A 642-nucleotide genomic window follows, 5' to 3' on the forward strand; every position below is an offset into this window, starting at 1 on the left:
TTTTACTAGAATTAATCTATTATACAAGTAATAGTTTTTCAGATTTAAATTAAACTTTTAGTTTAATAGTTAGTTCTTTATTCTCACTTATTATAGGAACAGTTATAGGTTTAACATAATTTAGAATAAAAAGATTATTGACTTATAGTACTATATCTCATTTAGGTTATATATTATTAGCTCTAGGTATATCTAGTATTAAATCTACTCAAGCTTTTATATTTTATTTAACACATTATACTATTAGTAATCTTAATGCCTTTATTATCTTAATAGTAATAGGATTTACTTTCTATCGTTATATAAGTAATAATAAAGAATATAAAGAACTTCTAGATAAAAATAATTCTCCTGTACAGTTAATTAATCAATTAAAAGGCTATCTTTATATGAATCCTGGATTATCTTTAAGTTTAGCTATAACAATATTCTCATTTATGGGAATACCTCCTCTTATAGGATCTTTTGGTAAACAGATAGTATTAAGTGCTGGTTTAGATAAAGAATATATATTTATAATAATAGTAGCTATATTAACTAGTGTAATTGGTGGTGTTTATTATTTAATATTAGTAAAAGAAATTTTCTTCCATTCACCTACTTATAAAGTTAATCCTTTATTAGAAAATCTAACTATACCTG

This window comes from Sodiomyces alkalinus (assembly GCF_003711515.1).
Source record: "Sodiomyces alkalinus F11 unplaced genomic scaffold SODALscaffold_10, whole genome shotgun sequence".
NCBI classification, from domain to species: domain Eukaryota; kingdom Fungi; phylum Ascomycota; class Sordariomycetes; order Glomerellales; family Plectosphaerellaceae; genus Sodiomyces; species Sodiomyces alkalinus.